The following is a 20,758-nucleotide window of genomic DNA, read 5'->3' as shown; positions in this document are numbered from 1 at the left end:
AGATTTATCAATTTTATTGGTCTCTTGAGAGAATCAGGTTTTGGTTTTATAGATTGTTACCTTTGTGAATTTCATTTTTAACTCATTTTTATTATTTCCTTATTTCCTTCCTTCTACTTACTTTGTTCTTAATTTGCTCTTAGCTTTTTGTTTTTAAATTTTTTAATTTATTTTTGAGAGAAAGAGATAGTGTGTGAGTGGTGGAGGAGCAGAGAGAGAGAGGGAGACACAGAATCCAAAACAGGCTCCATGCTCTGAGCTGTCAACACAGAGCCTGACGCAGGGCTCAAACTCTCAAACTGTGAGATCATAACCTGAGCCAAAGTCGGATGCTTACCTGATGGAGCCACCCAGATGCCCCTTTTCTTAGCTTTTACATTGGGAGCCTAGATGACCGTTTTAGACCTTTCTTCATTTTTCACATAAGCATTTGAGCTATAAACTTCTCTTCCTTTGTGATTTCATTTTGATTCATGAATTAGAAGTGTTTTGCTTAACTTCTAATGTTTCGAAGTTTTCCAGGTATTTTTTTGTCATTGATCGTTTAATTACTATGGTCAGAGAAGGTGCAGTGGATAATTTCAATCCTTTTAAATTCATTGAGAGACTCTTTTAGCACTCAATATATGATTAGTCAGTGAATGGTCTATACTCACTTGAAAAGAATGTATTTTGGAAGTTATTGGGTGGGTTATTTTGTAAATGTCAGGTCAAGTTGGACTAGTTTTGGTCTTTGACACTTTAAAAAAAATTTTTTTATTTTAATTTAGTTCACATACAGTATTACATTAGTTTCGGTTGTACAATATAGTGATTAAACAATTCTGCATATCACCTAGTACTCATAACGACTCTCCTTAATCCCCATCATTTATTTAACCCATTCTTCTACTGCCCCTCCCTTCTGGTAACCATTTATAATTAAGAGTTTGTTTCTTGATTTGTGTGTGTCTCCGTCTTTAGTTCCCCTTTGTTTGTTTTGTTTCTTAAATTCCATATGAGTGAAAACACACGGTGTTTTTCTTTTTCTGACTGGCATATTTCATTTAGCATAATACTTTCTAGCTCCATCCGTGATGTTACAAATGGCAACCTTTCATTCTTTTTTTATGGCTGAATAATATTCTGCTGTATATGTATATACCACATCTTTCTTTATTCATCAATTGATGGACACTTTCCATATCTTGGTTATTGTAAATAATGCTGCTGTAAACACGGGGGGGGGGGGTGGCATGTATCCCTTTGAGTTAGTGTTTTTTAATTCTTTGGGTAAATCCCCAGTGGTGTGATTGTTGGGTCATAGGTTAGTTCTATTTTTAACTTTTTCAGGAATCTCCATACTATTTTCCATGGTGGTTGCACTAGTTTGCATTCCCACCAAGAGTGCATGAGTGTTCCTTTTTCTCTACATCCTTGCCAATATCTGTTTCTTGTATTGTTGATTTTAGCCATTGTGACAGGTGTGAGGTAGTATCTCATTGTAGTTTTGATTTGCACTTCCTGATGATAAATGATGATGAACATCTTTTCCTGTGTCTGTTGACCACCTGTTATGTCTTCTTTGGAGAAATGTCTGTTCATGTCTTCTGCACATTTTTAAATTGGATTATTTATTTTTGGGGTATTGAGCTTTTAAATTCTTTATATATTTTGGATTGGTCTTTGACACATATTCTTTACTGTTCTACTTGTCTTCCAATAGTTAATTTGAAAAAATTATATGTTGTATTATTTGACATGTCTCTTTAGTTTTCTTTTGTCTTGGTTCTTCACTTTATTTGTTTTTGTTTATTTATTTTGAGAGAGAGAGAGAGAGAATGAAGGCAGGGTAGGGGCAGAGAGAGAGAGAGGGAGAGAGAGAATCCCAGGCAGGATCCTGCTCAGTGCAGAGACCAACATAGGGCTCATTCTCATGACCATGGGATCATGACCTGAGCTGAAGCCAAGAGTCAGACAGTCAACTGACTGAGCCACCCAGGCACCTCTAGTTTCTCACTTTAAAATTTTGTGATCATAATACTTGAAAATTACCATATATTTTGTAGAATGTTTCTCGGTTTGGATTTATCTGGTTTTTACTCTAATGGTACTTAAGGTACTAACTTTGGGAGGGATATTGCAAAAAGTGATGCTGTGTCTTCTCCCTCATTGCACTCTTAACAGGAGGCACATGATTTTTATTTGCCCCATTCTGATAGTTCACTTTGATAAGTTGATTAAGGTGATGTCTGGCAGGTTTTGTCACTGTAATGTTAATCTCATTCCTCATTACATCTTTTAATTTGTTCATTTATTTATTCGTATCAGCATGGGCTTAGGAATTTTATTAACTGGGTTAAAATCTATTACTATGATTATTTTAATGCTTGGTTGAAGATTTGGCCAATTGGAGCCTCTTTAAGCTGACTTCTGTGTTCATTTTATATATCCCATCAATCTTTTTAACACATCCTTGCTTTCTGCCCCAAGATGTCTTGTATTTTCTTGTATTTTTCCTGCCTCACCCCTGGAATCAGCCATTTCTCTAAGGAGCCCTAGTTCATTTCAGTGGAAAATGACATTTAAAAGGCAAGATCTGGGTGCCTAATGTCATTGTTCTTGGGGTTTGGCTGCTTCCAGGGCTCTCAGTGGACAGAGCTAGGGAATGTATGTATATACATAATTACATACATTTATGTACCCACTTCCATCTATAACTGTCTCCTATATCTGCTTGTCAGTATTATAAAACTGAGTTCACACTAATCCCTCTGATTATGGTCCATTACCGCAGAGTATATTTCAGTTTTCTCCCTTCTGTCTTTTATTACTTTTATTTTATCTTATTTTATTTATTTTGTAATCTCTGTACCCAACTTGGAGCTCAAACTCATGACCCTGAGATTGACTTGCATGCTCGTCCACTGACCCAACCAGGCACCCTTCCCTTCTGTATTTTATAACTCCCTTCTTAGACAGTGAGAAACCTGGCTTCCATTATCATTAATATATTTACTTACTTGATTAGACCTCCCCTACCCCCCATGTGTAAAACCTTTTGTCACCCCATCTTCCTGTGCAGATGCCCTCTTCCCTCTACCCAGGCTTCTATACTCCATTGCAGTTCATACCCTCCCCTGCATGTGCTTTGACAACTTGTCCTGGGCCTCATCACCACATGGAGCCCTCCTTGTACGTGGTTCTGGTCCACACTCATACTTTGATACCTTCCGCACCCACTTAGCTTCTGACACGTTGCTCCAGGCTGCTCTTCCTGTATAATACAGACCCTTCCTTTTGCTGCTTGGGTTGTGACAACTCACCCTGACCTGTCTTATGTGAAGAACCTCCTCACCCTACGTACATTCTGACATCTTGATTTGTGCAGCAGATGACTGTTTATTTTGTCTGGGATCTTGTACCCTGTTATGCTACAGCATATGGCTTTAGGAGTGAATGATTCATGGAAAGCGGGTGAATAAGAAGGGGCAGGAAGGGGAAGGGACAAGATTTATTCTTTTACTTTTGTTGAAACTTAATTTGAAATTATACACAGTCATAGGAAGTTACAAAGTTAGTACAGAGAGGTCCTGTGTAGCATTCACCCAGTTTCCTCTAGTGGTTAAATTCTACATAATTATAGTACAGTCTCAAAATCAGGCAGTTGACAGTGCTATAATATGTCCAGTGTTGTATACTTTATCACACATGTAGATACTGTGTAACCACCATCGAAATCAAGATAACAGAATGAATCTATCATGAGGAGACCTCCCTGGTGCGACCCCTAGTCACACCGCTTCTTCCAACACCATTATTCCTAACCCCTGGCTATCCTACCCCTAATTTATTTTCTACCTCTATGTCGTCATTTTATGTGTTATATTAGTGGACTCCTACAGTATGCGACCTTTTGAGATTGACTTTTTTTCAATTAACAGAATGCCTTTGAGAGCCATGTGAGTAGTTGTGTGTATCAATAATTTGTTCCTTTTTATTATAGAGTAGTATTTCATGGTGTTGATGTACCACGGTTTAACCATTCATTTACTGAAGAACATTGTAGCTTTTTCCACATTTTGGCTACTACAAATAAAGCTGCTGTGAACACTCATGCATAGGTTTTTGTGTGAACATAGATGTACATATCTCCAGGGTAAATACCTTATTATATCCCTACCACCAGGTATAGTCACTCCTAACATTTTGGTATATGTACTCCTATGCTTTTTTCATATGCATACCAGGCATGGAATGATGTTGCTTATTTATCTACTGTTTTCATTTACCAGCATATTTTGAACTTTTTGTAACTTCTTATTCTAATACTTCTTAAATGTCTGTTACATATTCCGTATGTATGGGTAATTTGTAGTTGAGTCCTGTTACTCCTACTAGGTAATGATAAATTTGAGTCCATGCTGGGAATGAATCAATGAAAAGTTGTCTCATACTATATACACCAAAGGCAGAATTTAGGATTTGCGTAACATTGCTTTATAGTAGAACACAACAGACATGAGAAATCATATTCCTTTTTATTCATGCATTCCTGCTAATATGGCATGTGGTGAAGGGCAAATCTTGGGATCATGAATATACATTTTTGAATTAAAGAGAGGATAGTGATCTAGAACAGTATGACTCAGGTCCCCAAAAGTGTGAAAACTTAAGTTACCAGGCCTTGCATCCTTTTTAGATTGTGTTAATAAAGACTTTTAAAAATACACATTGAGCATATTAATGATTTTCTTTTATTTGTTCGTTTGGAAGACATAAAAAAACTTTATTTCATATTAACTTTTTATTTATTTTTTTGTTAATTCAAAACAAAAGTTGAGTTTTGAGTTCTTTTAGATTGTTAATAACGGTTCAGGTTCTGTAGCCTATGTAAACTCTCAAGTGTTTTGTGACAGTTGAATAAAAGTTCTTCATTTGTGATAACTGCTAATTTTCAGAATTTATCTTAACCTTACTATTCTGTATCAGTCACCCACCCTCAGTGGCCCTACATTTTCAGCTCCAGTCTACAGGTGAACTTTTGAATGTCTACAGTTTATTCACTTAGAGAACTTTGTTTTCTAAAAATTTTTTTTTTTCAACGTTTATTTATTTTTGGGACAGAGAGAGACAGAGCATGAACGGGGGAGGGGCAGAGAGAGAGGGAGACACAGAATCGGAAACAGGCTCCAGGCTCTGAGCCATCAGCCCAGAGCCCGACGCGGGGCTCGAACTCACGGACCGCGAGATCGTGACCTGGCTGAAGTCGGACGCTTAACCGACTGCGCCACCCAGGCGCCCTGAGAACTTCGTTTTCTAATTTATTAGAAACTTGAATTAAGGGGCACCTGGGTGGCTCATTTGGTTAAGCATCTGACTTTGGCTCAGGTTATGATCTCATAGTCTGTGAGTCCAAGCCTCACGTCAGGCTCTGTACTGACAGCTCAGAGCCTGGAGCCTGCTTCAAATTCTGTGTCTCCTCTCTCTGTGCACTTCCCCCACTCACACTTTATCTTTCTCTCTCTCTTAAAAATAAACATTAAAAAAATTAAAAAAAAAAGAAACGAATTAAAATTAAAATTAGTTTTTCATTTCATTGGTCTCATTAGCCACATTTCAGGTGGTTAAGTGGCTTCTGTTTTGGACAGCAAAGATAAAGAACATTTCCATCATTGCAAAAAGTTTTATTGGACACACTGAGTCAGAAAGCTTCTTCACTCAAAAACTAAATTTATTTTAGGAATGTGAAGAAAAGTATTTGGTTTATTCTTTTAATTCTTATATTCATTCAGTAGGATTTAAGAAACCATAACTCTGAATGGTCTTTATTTTTCCAGTTTGATGGCAAGCAAGCATGTTGAGGAGTAAAGACTTAATTTGTGTTGACAAAATGGAGCAAATTGTAATTCATAATCATATATGCCACATTTGTTTTTAGAAAACTGTTGGATTATATCACTTGAGCAAAAGGATTTTGTAAATTAGGAGCTATAAAAAATCACGTTCTAGTCATATGATGGTAAAATAAAATGTAAAGTTATTTCAGGTATTCATAACTCCTGAAAAAATATACTTCAGCATTTGTGTGGCATTTTATTTTAGCCATGAGTGTTTGTGCTGTAAAGCAGCATGAAGAAAATTGTAGGAATACTTGCATGCATTTTATATTTATGATTATTTTATTTGATGGCCTAAGGAACTCAAAATGTATTTGGCTATTGGTAAGACCTTTGTTTGATTTTTGAGTCTTAAAATTTTCTTAAATCCTGTTATTAACTTAAGGAGGATTATATAGATATATTCCCATATACCTCTTGCTCTGGTCGGTAAACACCTAACATACACTGATGCTAGTAATTTGAGTATATGTCTTATAATGGGTAACTTTTTTATTAAAAAAGAAAAAAAAACATTTTCCCCATTTCAGTGATTTTAAGATACTTTTTAGTTTTGCCACATATTTTGTACTCTGGTTTAATTACAGAATTGGATTGCCTTTTGGTAACAAAAGATCTTTCACAGTCATCCTGGAAGGTGATAATTCTGTTTGCCTTTGTATTTATTTGCTTTTAAATAGTCATTGGATAGGATTTGTTTCTTCTCTTTTTGGTTATCTCCCAACTTGTTATCCCCATTACATTGTAAGCTTTTTAAAAAAATTTATATATATAAATATAACAGAGTCATTTATTACTTGTAGCCAATTCTTATTACCATTACATTTCTTTTAAGTTCATGTGAGGGATTTTGAAATAGTTTTGTTAATGTTCATTGGCTGTTGAGGTCCTTGTCTTTGAGGTGAATGCACTGGCTGTTATTAGGGCTCTATGTTTTAAGAAGTGCTTTTATTTTTCCCATTCAAATACTTTTTACTTGAGCATACCCTTTGGAGATCATTTTTCAGAAATAGATTCATTAACTGAGCTTATTTTAAGGAGAAGAGATGGTAAAATGTATCAACAAGGTTTTTTTTGTTTTTGTTTTTAAACAAGACTTTACTCACATGCTATATAGATTCTAGTGTGGTATTTGATAGGAATCAATATTTGAGCAGAATACATAGAGTTAAGTAATTCTGCTTCATAGTTTGCCCTGGTATGAGTCATATTACTCCTTGTTTGTTATTTCAACTCACTTGATAAGCTGATGAATCAAGGTATTTCTTCTAGGAGATTATTTCAGGAAGCTAACACAGAATGATCTGTTTTTCAGTATCCTCCTACACTCTTAAAGTTGTTTGATTTAATTTATTGTTTTTCCTTTATGTGGACATAAATTGTTAGTAGACTTCTTTCTAGATGACTTTAATAACATAGCTAGTCTCTTAACACTTTTAATATAGTTCTGTCTGATCTTTGATGTGTAATTGATCCGGAATTGTGGGACAATAGTACTGAATGAGCATTGTACTCTTAGGACAGTAGAACACAAATTGAAAAATCATTATTGACAAGTCTAGCTATTATTGTCAGCCTAGCTAGATCAGTCTCAGATCATTTTTTTAAAATAATGGTATGATATTGTTTATTATAAAACGATTACACGGGGCACCTGGGTGGCGCAGTCGGTTAAGCATCCGACTTCAGCCAGGTCACGATCTCGCGGTCCGTGAGTTCGAGCCCCGCGTCGGGCTCTGGGCTGATGGCTCAGAGCCTGGAGCCTGTTTCCGATTCTGTGTCTCCCTCTCTCTCTGCCCCTCCCCCGTTCATGCTCTGTCTCTCTCTGTCCCAAAAATAAATAAACGTTGAAAAAAAAAAATTTAAAACGATTACATAGTAATTGTAAAGATTAAAATAGTTTAGAACAAAGTAAAAAGTTAAAGTTGTTTCCAGTACTTACTTTACTTCCAAAGAGATAACTACTAATATTAATAGCATTTTGGAAATTTTTAATTTACAAACATGCAGAGTGTGTATATCTCTATATAATGTTTTTAAAATATTTCCTTTGAAAATATCATATATTTTGGTTTACATAGATTATACTATTTGTATCATTTTGAAATTTGCTATATTCATTTAAAACACATCTTGTAGAGATTTTGTTATTGTATATAAAACTGGCATATTTTTTATTAAAAAAAATTTTTTTTAGTGTTTGTTTATTTTAGAGAGGTAGAGTGCAAAAGGGGGAGGGGCAGAGAGAGAGAGGGAGACACCGAATCCAAAGCAGGCTCCAGGCTCTGAGCTGTCAGCACAGAGCTGTGTGGGACTCAAACCCATAAACCGCAATATCATGACCTGAACCGAAGTCAGATGCTTTACTGACTGAGCCACCCAGGTGCCCCTGGCTTATTTATTTTAATGACTGATTAAATGGTGTGCTTTATTTAAGGCAATACTGATGGATATTTGTGTTGTTTCTAGATTTGTTTGAAGTAATCATGAAAGGATCATCCTTATATATGGGTATAGACATAGATGCCTATATATACAAGCATGTTCCTTGTATTTATCAATATGTACCTGCAGATTTGTAACACCCTTTCTCTAGTGGTATGTCTTTTTATTGAAATACAACATTTATACAGAAAACTTGTAAGGAATTTTCTTAAAACTGAACATACTTGTATAACACTGCCCCGATCTCTCAGAGGCTCTCTCCTTCTTAGTCACAACCTTTTTCTAATTCCTAAAGATAACTACTACCATAATACTTTTAGCAGGGCCTATTGGTTTTACCTGATTTTGCACTGAATATAAATAGAATCATATACTCTCTAGTATCTGATTTCTGTGGTTCAGATTGTGAGATATATCCATACATTATTGCATGTAATAGTGGTTAATTCTTATTTCTGTAGAAGCATCATTTGTACAAATATATCCAAATTTATTCATTCTAGTGTAATAGGCATTTAGATTGTTTCAAGATGTGGGCTATTATGAAAAGTATTGATGTGACTTCTTGGATGTGTCTTTTGGTGCATGTACATAGTCATTTTTGTTGGTTATATACTTAGGGTTGAATTTGATGGGTATGCATATGTTCAGCTTTAGTAGGTACTGGGAAAGTTTTTCTAAGTGATTCTGCCAGTTTATAGTAATTGCCCATATCCTTGGTATGTGAAACTGTCAGTCCTTTTAATTTTAGCCATTTTTGTTCAGTAGTAGTTTTGCAATGTGATTTTAGGTTGTGTTTCAGTGATAACTAACAAAATTGAGTTTTTCTGTTTAACTGTTTATACTTAACTGTCAGTTTGAATATTATTTTTTTTGTAAGGCATATGCTTATCTTTTGTCCATTTTTTGGCTAGATTATTTCTCTTACAGATTTGTGGTTTATTTGTTGGAGATCTATCTATGTGTCTATCTGATCTTTGTATGTATATCTTGTGTTTTCCAGTCTGATTTGCCATTTTACTCTTTTGATAAACAGAAGTTAATGTTAACATTCAGTTTAGAAGTCTTCCTTTCGGTTAGTGTTTTGTGTATCTTATTTAAGAGTTCTTTGCCTTCCTCAAAGTCACAAAGGTATTGACTAATATCAAAGATACTTTGTTAACTTCTAGAAGCTTTATGGTTTTCTCTCCCATTTAGATTAATAATCCATTTGCAGTTGATATTTGCTGATGATGTGAGATAGGGATCAAGGTTTATTTGTTGACTTTTTTCCCCCACTCACCCATAGACATTTTTCAGTTTCACTTTGCTGGCCTAATGTTTTAGTTCTTAGAGCAACTTAATATGTTAAGATAATGACCAACAGATTTCTCTTTGATTAATACCAAGGATTTATACTAATACTGGACTTAACATCTCTTTAAGATTATAAAGTAACATATTTGATAAAAAGGTAAAAATTCTATAAGTATAAAGAAGTTAGCAAAATTTTGCTTTAATGTCACTCCTCTAGGGTGATCACTACTAACATTTGGGTGTTAGCATTTTAGTGTTTCCTTTTTGTTTGTTTTTCTGTGTATGTATTTGTGTTTCTATACAATTTGCTGCATATGTATTTGTTTGTATAAAATTGTGAAATATATTTGCTTACATAATTATATATTTACCACTCAAACTACGAACATTTCACTACATCATTAATATTATCCAATACTAAGATTTTTCATAACTGTATAATGTCAAATAGGTGTAATTTATCTCAGTCTTTATTACTGGATATTTAGACTGCACTTTTTTTACTATCTTAAAGAATGTTCTTATATGTAAACATGTTGCCATGTGAAATTATTTCTTCAATATAGATTTCTTAAGGCTCTTGATATATCCTGGCCAATTTGCAGTCCACAAAGTTGACCAATTTCTTCTTCTTCTAGTAGTGTATGAGATTTCCAACTTAATATCTTTATAAATGATCTAGAATAGGAAATGGGAAATAGAATTTCTAGATTTGAATATGATGTGAGGAAAAGAAAACAGCTGTACTTGGTCTTAGGTTGGCAGTGGAGAAGTAAATTAAAACGTGTCTTCAGACAGGAGGCTGAGATAATTCAGCATATTGAAAGGTGGAGAATTTGGAACTTGAAAGTTTTCAAGGTGCTCTTTATATAATCTCATTTGGTTTTCTGTTGTGTATAAGCTGGATATTGTTATTACCACGATTAAGAGATGAAGAAATGATTATGATAATGAGTGGCATCAAGAACTATCTACTGCTATGTATCGTAGGCAATACTTTCCATATATAATCTCTTTCAACTCTGCAGAAATTCTGTGAGGATTATTTCCTCCATTTTATGCGTGAAGAAAGTTGTAAGTGATTAAATTTTAGTTTGGTCTCACACTGCTGGTAATACTTTTTGGAATTAGGTTTTATTTCCTTTAACACCCCACCTAAGCTTTTCTTGTTTTTCCATACTATTTCTGGAAACCGAGTTCAGCCAGATAGTAATTGGAAGAGGTGGGATTGAAACTCAAGTCTTATTCTTCACCTAAATATTGATGATGTTTTGTCCACTTTATTATTTGTTCAGTTATTTTCTTTCCCTTTTGTAGTTAGACATTCTAGAACCACTAGAATTTTTTTCCATATTCTGGCAGCAAGCATACTGTTGTTCGTAATTGGAGAAATAAAATGTTCATGCAAAAATTATTTTAAAAGAAGTTTTAATAATTCACATTTATTAAGAAGCTGTTAATAGTTATGGAAATAACGCTGAGCTAAAAGATACAAGATCTTGGTTTAAGTCCTAGTGTTTGAAATATAACATAGCTTGGGTAAGACACCTCCCTGAAGTTTTAGTTTTCTTATTTGTAACATGAAGGTAATAATTAATTCACAGATCACTGCAGTTAGAATTTCAGTTGCTAGATTTGGAAGACTTGGGTTTAAATTTTGATTTCTCCTCTTAAGAGGATTTTAGGGGCCCCTGGGTGGCTCAGTCGGTTGAGCGTCTGACTTCAGCTCAGGTCATGATCTCACAGCTCGTGAGTTCGAGCCCCGTGTCTCGCTCTGCGCTGACAGCTCAGAGCCTGGAGCCTGTTTCTGCTTCTGTGTCTCCCTCTCTCTCTGCCCCTAACCCACTCCCATTCTGTTTCTGTCTTTCTCAAAAATAAATAAACATTAAAAAAAATTTTTTTTTTAAAAGAGGATTTTAGATAAGTAACCATCCTGGGCCTTAGTTTTCTTATTTTGAACATGGGATAAAAATAGTGTTACTGTCAGATTAACTGCAGTAGACTGTACAGGCTAGATCATGTGCTGCCTCCCCCAACCCTGCTACCATTGTATCCTTAGCACCTAGGACAGTGCCTGGTACACAGTAGATGGTAGATAAATCTTTATTTATCATGCTGAGGAGGAGTCACAAATATATAGATGACCGTGTAAATGCTAACTTTTTTAAACCAGCATTATTGAGGTATAATTGATATGCAGAAGATCTTCACATATTTAATGTATACACTATGGTAAGTTTGGGATGCTAAGTATTTTTATATTTAGTGTTCTTAACTTTTTATTTTGTAATAATTTTACATTTATAAAAAGGTTGTAGAAATAATGTAAAGTGCATATAAACCCTAATGCAGTTATCAAGACCAGGAAGTTAATGTTGGTAAAAGTACAGAATTTCATTTGTTTATCCCCTAATGTCCTTTTTTTCCTTTTGAGGATTCAATTCAAGATCCTACACTGCATTTAGTTTTTGCATCTTCTTAAGTCTCCTCCATTCTGTGGCAATTGTCAGTCTTGTCTTCTAGGACCTTGACACTTGATTCGTTATTGGTCAGTTATTTTGTAGAACGTCTCTCAGTTTGAGTTTGATGTTTTCTTATGATTAGATCGAAGTGTTGAATTTTTGACAACCCCACAGAAGTGATGTCGGTACACAATGTGGCTATATCTTACTACTGGTGATACAAATCTTAATTCTTTTTTTTTTTTTTTTTTTAAACGTTTTTATTTATTTTTGAGACAGAGAGAGACAGAGCATGAATGGGGGAGGGGCAGAGAGAGAGGGAGACACAGAATCGGAAACAGGCTCCAGGCTCTGAGCCATCAGCCCAGAGCCCGACGCGGGGCTCGAACTCACGGACCGCGAGATCGTGACCTGGCTGAAGTCGGACGCTTAACCGACTGCGCCACCCAGGCGCCCCTACAAATCTTAATTCTTATTTAAGGTGGTATCTTCCAGTTTTCCCCATTGTAAGGTCACTACTTTTCCCTTTGTAATTAACAAAGGGAATGCCAGTGCTGGCATTATTGATTTTGTTGCTCAAGTTGTTCCAGGTTTGTCCATTAAGAGCTCCTCCAGACTGGTTCTTATGTCCTTTTGACATGTGCTGTTCCTTTTTCTGGCTCTTTAGTTTATGGTACCACAAGATGTTACAGGGTCATCTTATATTTTTCCCTGGCCCACCTCTGAAATTAGTCACTTTTCCACTGAGCCCCAGTTGCTTTTATTTGGATAATGGCATTTAGAAATGAAGTTCTGGGTGCTAGGTGTGTTAAACACCATTGCCCCTTGGTAATCTCAACGGACAGAACTAGGAAATACATGTATGTCTACCAACTCACACATGTACACACATCTATACTAATTTCTTTGTTAGTGAAGTCCAGGCATCTGTATTACAAGAGATTGAATGGAGAAGAGGAAGGGAATGCAAACTGTAGTTAAGATGTATCTAGGTCAGCAGCTCTCAAAACTTCTGGTCTTATGACCCTTTTACTCTTTTAAAAAATTATTTTTTTTAATGTTTATTTACTTTTTGAGCGAGAAAGAAACAGTGTGAGCGGGGCAGGGGCAGAGAGAGAGAGAGAGAGAGAGGGAGATACAGAATCTGAAGCATGCTCCAGGCTCTGCATTATCAGCACAGAGCCCGACATGGGGCTCGAACCCATGAACCGTGAGATCATGACTTGAGCTGAAGTTGGACATTTAACCAACTGAGCCACCCAGGCACCCCATGACCTTACTCTTAAAAAATTTTTGAGTGCTCCCAGTAACTCTTGTTTATTTGGTTACTTATACCATATTTTGCCATTTTAGAAATTAAAACTGAGAAATAAAATTTTATTTATTTATAAAAAATCGAGTTGCAAAGTTAATGTAGAACATATTTTTAAAAAATTATATGGGCAGATCATTAGCTAACTGTTCCCCATCAATTGCAGTATTTTTTCTGTCTCCTAAACAGAGGCTGTCTTTCTTTTTTAATTGTTTTTTTTGAAGTGTAGTTGGCACACAATGTCACATTAATTTCAGGTGTATAACATAGTGATTCTTAACTCTGTATGTTACATTATGCTTACCACAAGTGTAGCTGTCATCTGTCACCATACAATGATATTATAACACCACTGACTATATTCCCTATGCTGTACCCTTTATCCCTGTTACTTATTTCATAACTGGAGCCTGTACCTCCCACTCGCCATCACCTATTTTGCCCAGTCCCCCACCTCTCTTCCTGCTGTCAGTCACCATTTTTGTCTCTGATTTATGGATCTGTTTCTGCTTTTTTGGGTTTGTTTGTACATTTGTTGTTTAGATTTCACATAGAAATGGAATCATGTGATATTTTTCTTTGATATATTTCAGTTAGCATAGTACTCTATAGGTCTATCCATGTTGTTGCAAATGGTACAATCTTATTCTTTTTTATGGCTGAGTAATACTCCATTGTGTATGCGTGTAGCACATCTTCTTTATCCATTTATGTATGGTTACTTCTGTATGTTGGCTACTGTAAATAATGCTGCGGTAAACATAGGGGTGCATATATCTTTTCAAGTTAGTGTTTTTGCTTTCTTTGGGTAAATAGCCAGTAGTAGAATTACTGGATTGTAAGGTATTTCAGGGTTTTTTTTTTCTTTTTTGTTTTTAGTTTTTAATTTTTTTTAAATTTTTTTAATGTTTATTCATTTTTGAAAGACAGAGAGAGACAGAGTACAGCAGGGGTGGGGCGGAGAGAGAGGGGGAGCACAGAATCAGAAGCAGGCTCCAGGCTCTGAGCTGTCAGCACAGAGCCCGACGCGGGGCTCGAACTCACGGAGCATGAGATCATGACCTGAGCCGAAGTCGGATGCTCAACTGACTGAGCCACCCAGGCGCCCCTAGTTTTTAATTTTTTGAGGAACCTCCATACTCTCCCACAGTGGCCACACCAATTTATATTTGACCAACAGTACACGGGAGTTTTTTTCTCTCCACATCCTTACCAGCACTTGTTATTTCTTATCTTTTTGATTCTAGCCAGTCTGACAGATGGAGGTGATATTTCCTGGTGATTATGATTTGTATTTCCCTGATGATGAGTGAGCATCTTTTTGTGTCTGTTGGCCATCTGTATGTCTTAATTGGAAAAATGTTTATTCAGATCCTCTGCCCACTTTCTAATTATTTATTTTTCGTTCTTGTTTTTATGGTATTGAGTTGTAGAAGTTCTTTATATACTTTGGATATTAATCCCTTATCAGAAAGATCTTTTGTAGATGTGTTCTCCCATTCCATAGATTGCCTTTTCATTTTGTTGATAATTTCTTTTGTTGTGTAAAAGATAATTTCTTTTGGTGTCATCCTAATAGTTTATTTTTGCTTTTATCTTCCTTGCCTGAGGAGACATATCTAGAAAAATGTTCCTTTGGCCAACTGATGTCACAAAGGTTACTGCCTTTCTTGTATGAGTTTTACAGTTTCACCTCTTACATTTAGGTCTTTCATCCCTTTTGAGTTTATTTTTGTGTATGGTGTAAGAAAGTTGTCCAGTTTCATTCTTTTGCATGTAGCTATCCAGTTTTCCCAGCACCATTTGTTAAAGAGACCGTATCTCCTCCATTGTATATTCTTGTCTCCTTTGTCCTAGATTAATTGACTATATGAGTGTGGGTTTATTTCTGGGCTCTATTCTCTTCGATGGATTTATGTGTCTGTTTTTGTGCCAGCACCATACTGTTTTGATTACTACAGCTTTGTAGTATATCTTGAAATCTGGGATGGTGATGTCCCTAGCGTTGTTCTTCTTTCCCAATGTTGCTTTTCATAGTCAGGGTCTTTTGTGGTTCTGTATACATTTTATTTTATTTTATTTTATTTTATTTTATTTTATTTATTTATTTATTTATTTATTTTTTAATATATGAAATTTATTGTCAAATTGGTTTCCATACAACACCCAGTGCTCATCCCAAAAGGTGCCCTCCTCAATACCCATCACCCACCCTCTCCTCCCTCCCACCCACATTTTAGAATTATATGTTCTAGTTCTGTGAAATTAGAATTTGTTTTACAGTTAGATAAATCTGTATATTATCTGGCTTATTGTAACGTAACTGGATTCTCATATTTGCTAATACATTCAGTCTGTAGTGACATCACATGTTAGCTTCTGGAAAATGCCACTCTGTACTCAGGAAAGCAAAAAAGAAAAAAAAAAGGTATTATTATAAAAGTATTTTTGATCTCATGACCACCTGAATGAAAGGGTGTCAAGGACCTTCAGGAGTCCCTGGACCACACTTTGAAAATCATTGGTAAAGATTTACTGAAATTCTTACAAAATGAAGGTACATATATACTGGAAGGATGGATTCGGAAGAACTTCCATGAAGAACAGGAGAGAACTTAAATCATGATGTTATGGTAGTTGAAAGAACGGAATGTCCAGGTAGGATGGGGGTGGGTCAGCACTGTTTCAGGTAAGATAGTTTGATTGGAGCACTTCATCTACTTCATCTTATAGTTATCTCTAATTTATAAATTGCTAGTTTACCAGCCAAAATACAGATTTACAGTAAGAAATACAGAGAAACAGACTACAGTGTTTGCTGTAAACTGGATCCCTGAACCTTTCAAAACCAGAAGATAACTGTGGACTTCCTCAAAACCCTGGCAAATGTAGCTCCTTAAAAATTTTTGAATGCAATCGTGGGTCAGGCAGAAGGAAGAGTTAAGAGTTCATGACTCACACAAAGGCCTATTCCTTCAGTGCACCGCTTCTCCTCCTTGACCTAATCTGTGACTCCGTGAGCTTGGAATTAGAAATACTCCTGTTGACCAGTTACATTGAACTGTTCTTGCCAAAACTATCCTGGAAATAGACACAATACATACATCCATACACACAGAAACACTCTTGGTCTTAACTTTCTCTTTTTCTGGACTCCATGAATATTCCCCCTCAATATTGCTAGCATTCTTTCTTTTTTTTTTTTTTTCAACGTTTATTTATTTTTGGGACAGAGAGAGACAGAGCATGAACGGGGGAGGGGCAGAGAGAGAGGGAGACACAGAATTGGAAACAGGCTCCAGGCTCTGAGCCATCAGCCCAGAGCCCGACGCGGGGCTCGAACTCGTGGACCGCGAGATCGTGACCTGGCTGAAGTCGGACGCTTAACCGACTGCGCCACCCAGGCGCCCCCTAGTATTCTTTCTTTAGGCAGTATGTTTGCAGTTTAGTTAATTGTGATTTCATTTTCCTTCATTCAAACACTTGTTATATTTGTAGTCACCTTGATTTAATTTGTTTCCTAGGCAATACTTTGGAACAGTTCCCTTCCAGTGATAAACACATCCTTTTTATATGGATATGTACTACTTTTACTCTCAGAATAATCATCTCTCTAAATTTTGGAGCAGTTATTTTGCCTATATTCTTTCTTTTTTTTTAAGTTTATTTATTTTTGAGCGAGAGAGCACATGAGTGGGTGAGGGGCAGAGAGCGAATCCCAAGCAGGCTCCACACTGCCAGCGTGGAACCTGATGCAGGGCTTGAACCCATGAACCACAAGATCATGACCTGAGCTGAAACCAAGAGTCGGATGCTTAACTGACTGAGCCACCCAGGTGCCCCTATTTTGTCAATATTCTTATCACAGATTATTCTTTGTAAAAATTTGTCCATAAGAAGAAGGAAATTGTTAGAAAAATTTTGGTTTACAAGAAATGACTTTATAGGGGAACTATAAGTGTGCTTTTAGGCAGAGAAAACACAGCTGGTGGAATAAGGAAAATTATTTTAGAGAGGCAGTGAAGCAGTAGAGCCTTGGAGATGGATAGGAACAGAGTCAGCACAGAGTAGAGAGGAAATTGAAAATTGAACATATGGCTCCAGAAATGGAGAGGAGGGGTGGTAAGGACAGATACTTCTGCCAAGTGACCTACATCTTTTCTGTAAAGTAGATCATCTAGAATCTAGAAAGCTGAGCTGGGGAGATTATAATTGATGCCACCGGCAACAAGGGGCTATTATAGATTCCTCACTAGGGATATGACAAGAAAACAGTTTTATATTAATTTTTTCATGGGAGACTATATGGGGAGATGATAATATCCTAAAGTAGCAAATTTGATAAAGTTAATTAGAGTGAAATGGATGTTGCTGGATAAGGATGGTAAGATACGGAGAATAAGGAGAAGGAAGAGTCCAAAATGATAGTAAGGGACTCACCTTCTTTCCTGGGAGCTGTGGGTATTGGGTAGACTAAAATAGGCAACCAAATGAAATATTTGCTCATTGTATACTCTGTCTGGTAACATTATTTTAGTAAATTTCACATTTGTCATATTAACTTATTAGCATTATTGAGTCTGGAAGAAAGAAGTTGGGAAGGGTAGCAGGTTTGGAAGGAAAAAAAATAAAAGGGGGATACATAGATAAACCTGCAGCTCTGATTAAGTCTTTCATTTCATCCATGAAGCCTTTTGCAGTTATTTCCAATCTCATTAAGTTTTCCCTTTGATTCTTGCCTTTATTCCCTGTACCATTCATTTAGGTTGAGCCTGACATGTGCTGTCTTGAATTGCTAGGTTGTTTTTTTATTTTTTTATTTTTTTATAATGCATCAAAACTCCCCATGTACATTTTTAAGGAGTAAAAATGGAGAAGGAGACCTTACGCTTAGAATATATTCTCAATATCTAGAATTATGTTATGTACACATTAGAATTTTAGTAAATTTAAAGCTTTTGCTATTTTATTTTATTTTATTTTATTTTATTTTATTTTATTTTATTTTATTTTATTATATTTTATTTTATTTTTTTAATATATGAAATTTATTGTCAAATTGGTTTCCATACAACACCCAGTACTCATCCCAAAAGGTGCCCTCCTCAATACCCGTCACCCACCCTCCCCTCCCTCCCACCCCCCATCAACCCTCAGTTTGTTCTCAGTTTTTAACAGTCTCTTATGTTTTGGCTCTCTCCCACTCTAACCTCTTTTTTTTTTTTTTTTTTTTCCTTCCCTTCACCCATGGGTTTCTGTTAAATTTCTTAGGATCCACGTAAGAGTGAAACCATATGGTATCTGTCTTTCTCTGTATGGCTTGTTTCACTTAGCACCCCACTCTCCAGTTCCATCCACGTTGCTACAAAAGGCCATATTTCATTCTTTCTCATTGCCACGTAGTATTCCATTGTGTATATAAACCACAATTTCTTTATCCATTCATCAGTTGATGGACATTTAGGCTCTTTCCATAATTTGGCTATTGTTGAGAGTGCTGCTATAAACATTGGGGTACAAGTGCCCTGTTGTATTATTTTAGACTGAGTTTAGCACACAACAAGCACTTAATAGCTGTTGCATGAGTAAGTAAAGCTATTATGAGAAATACCGAAGAAGAATATCTTACTTGCAGATATCAAGATAAGATACAAGAGCATGAAATAGTTAAATATGTAAGTAGGATCATTTGTTTATTTTTGGGCCAGGAATGAAATAAGTTTTGAAAAAGAGTGGTTCTGGATTCTGGTGTTACTAGTGATCATGGGAATCAAAGGAAGGATTTTTTCAGTGTACAGAGACCTCTTTATATTTAAGGTTAGGAGAATGAAATGAGAAAGATCAAAAGATGAGGAAAACAAGGTAATTAAGGGATACATTTTAGAAGTAGTAATAAAGAACCAGCTTTGAGCTGTGGCAAGGGGTTGGAATCATGACACTATAGGACTCTACCTCTTCTAAGGGTGTTGTGGAAGAAGTTAGAAGAGTATGGAAGTAGATAGGGTAGTCCTGAGTCTCAGAGTGGGAGGCCTAGAGAGGGCTTCAAGTTTAGGTAGAGAAATGCCTGGATTTAGTTCTATCTTTTGAAAGAAGGATAGTTAGGCTGATTGATGGTTTGATGCTATTTCTGGATTGGTAGTGAGGACAGCATTGAAATTCAGGTCTCAAATGCAGGTATGAAGTTGTACATGGGACAAGGTAGAATGGTAAAGCTTAAGTGACGAGGAAGAAACCAGAGTTTTTATTTTTTTTTATCTGACATATTTCTCAGTTCGTTGATTTTCTTGATGCTTTAATGAATATATCTGAAAAATCCAGCAAACTATTCTCTTTATATATCATGTATTTGCTGATGCTTGCTTTGATTAATTATACTTTGGTTTATTTTAGATGAAAAATAACACTAAAAGTTTGATTTTCTTGTAAAGACAGTTCTCAAGGAAAGAATAGACAACTTAGGGATGATTATTGTCTCTTTTGTCTTGCTTAAGAAAGTTTCATGTTTTTATTGATTATGGTTGTCTTACAAAGAAGACTTAACTTTTCTCAGATTTTTGTGCAACTGACTTTTAGCTGACTTACCAGCATCATATACATTTCCTTATGGTTTGGAGTTACCTCCATCTTTTCCCAGCACCTTAGGCTGGATCAGTATACTTTTTAGTGTGTTATTATGTTATATATAGAGGAGATTACTTTATTCCATTAATGAGTAATAAGCCTGTTGGTGCACTCTAAAAATGTAATTTCCTGTGTGCCTGACATTCACAATGTTTTGATCCATTGATACTTCTAGGTTTGAGTCTGCTTTCATATATTAAAACTGTTCCTTATAATAAAAAAAAAATGCTAGTACAAATACCATTTTCTATATATGTGGAAATAACTGAAAGGCTTAGATACATTTATTAATCTTTTTCACTCTTTGGTTTGTGAATATCTGGTAATTACAGGATTTATTTGTGAATTTGTCTTCTACTCTACTTGGCAATTTGGCTAAAAAGGATTCCTGTTTCTTATGCTGCATGCTACATTTTCATGGTTTCTTTGCAGTGTAGAAACTGACAGAAATGTTGGAACTACTTTTTCGTGCCCCTGCAAAATGGGACAGAGCCATTCAACAACTGGTTACATAGTCTGTAATCATTCTTCTGTCTCACACCGAACCCAAGTTGTTAGTTATAGACAGAACCCAAGTTGTTAGTTATATTCAGTACACATCACTTCAGTGGTGGGAACATGTTTGTATTCCAAAGACTTGTTGGTGGTGATTTTACCATTTTATTTTATGTTCCAAATAATGATACCAAAATAAGCCCTAAGAATGTTCACTACTACTATTCTATAACCTGATAGAAGGAATT

At 35.7% G+C, this 20,758-nt stretch overlaps 1 protein-coding gene across 7 annotated transcripts in view; it reads left to right on the top strand.

The window, feature by feature from the left end:
- Positions 1–20,758, top strand: part of ZNF148 (zinc finger protein 148) — a 130,290-nt gene that overhangs the window by 60,920 nt on the left and 48,612 nt on the right. The gene's annotated exons all lie outside the window — the stretch shown is intronic.

Source organism: Leopardus geoffroyi, chromosome C2 (assembly GCF_018350155.1).
Source record: "Leopardus geoffroyi isolate Oge1 chromosome C2, O.geoffroyi_Oge1_pat1.0, whole genome shotgun sequence".
Classification (NCBI taxonomy): domain Eukaryota; kingdom Metazoa; phylum Chordata; class Mammalia; order Carnivora; family Felidae; genus Leopardus; species Leopardus geoffroyi.
Note: the sequence above shows the minus strand (reverse complement) of the source record. Positions and strands in the feature narration are given on the sequence as shown.